Source organism: Vombatus ursinus, unplaced genomic scaffold (assembly GCF_900497805.2).
Source record: "Vombatus ursinus unplaced genomic scaffold, bare-nosed wombat genome assembly UNPS02014813.1, whole genome shotgun sequence".
Taxonomy (NCBI): domain Eukaryota; kingdom Metazoa; phylum Chordata; class Mammalia; order Diprotodontia; family Vombatidae; genus Vombatus; species Vombatus ursinus.
Genome location: NW_020954591.1, coordinates 35964370 through 35965919, shown reverse-complemented (window position 1 = coordinate 35965919; position 1550 = coordinate 35964370).

Genomic DNA, 1550 nt, shown 5'->3' with positions numbered 1-1550 from the left:
TAAGCCCATATCACTTTATATCTGGGCTATTTATATAGTCTTTCAGTTGGTCTGCCTCAAATCTCTCCACTCCAATACATCCTCCACTCAGCTGTCAAACTGATCTTCCTTTAGTGCAAGTCTAACTATGCCACTCCCTCCTGACTCCTAAAGTGCAAGTCTATGTCACGCCCTATTCAATGAGCGCTAGTGGTTCCTTTTTACCTCTAGGATAAAATATAAAAACCTGCTGTTTGATATTCAAAGCTCTTTACAACATGGCCCCCTCTACCTTTCCAGTCTTCTTATACTTCATTCCCAAGAACTCTGCAGTTCAGTGAAACTGGTCTCCTTGTTGTTCCTCACACAAGACACTATCAATTGATTGACTCCAGGAAAAATTCTTTGCCTCGTCTGCCTCCTCACTTCCTTTAAATCCCAGCTAAAACCTCACTTTTCATAAGAAGCCTTTCTCAGTCCCCCTTAAAAATTAGTGCCTTCCTTCTGTTGATTATTTCCAATTTATCCTGTATAGCTTGTCTGTACATACTTATTTGCATGCTGTCTCCCCCATTAGACTGTGAGCTCCCTGAGAGTAGGGACTATCTTTTGTTTTTCTTTGTAGACCCAGTGTTCAGCACAGTGGCTGCTATATAATAGGTGCTTAATAAATCCTCAATGCCTGACTGTTGACTAACTTCGTACATGCCAGGTGCTTTCCCTCTTTCTGTGTCTTATTCATGCTGTTCTCTACACCTGGAACATCCTCTCAACCTACTGAAATATTGCCTATCTTTTAAGACCCACTTCAAATAGCAACTCCTCTATGAAGTACTCCCTTGTCTGCCCAATGGGGAAATATTTTTCTTTCCTTGAACATAGTGATTTGTGCCTCTCAGGAATTTGTATGGTAGAGTTGTACACTCCTCTTAGATTGTAATCACCATGAAGAAGGCCCACGCATTTATTAAACTTTTATACCTCCCATATTACTTAGGATATTATTTTGCACATCATAACTTCCTTCAAATGTTGTTCAATTGAGAAATACCCCCTCTTGTGGCAAAAACTAATTTAAGCTTACAGCATACTCTGCCACATAAAAATAGTAGCCAGTGAGGAATTAAAGTCTTACAAAAAGGCAAGATACCCACTTTTGCCCTTGTCCTATGTGCTCTAAGCAGCAAATTTAGGAGCTTATAGTTCCAGCTGCTTAGGGGAAATCACTGTGCTACAAAAAGCCCAACTATTACTCCAAAAGACCATGAATTATTTTAATGTAAAAAAGAAAAAAAAAGTTGATATGGCAACACAATTAGTAAAGTGAATATATCACAAAATAAAGTGTTGGGGTTTTTTTAGGCAACATTGGCTGTAAATAGTAAAACAGGTTAAAAAAGGAACTCTAAATTATATGTAATAGTAGCTAAGAATGATATTGAGAAAGTTTCATTTAATGTGAGTCAAGATTTAACTTGCCATTATCTATTGCTTATTTATTCAGGGCTGTCAATAACACTTATATAGAGACATAGAGAGATGTGTAAAAATGAAACATTGTGAAAAAAAAA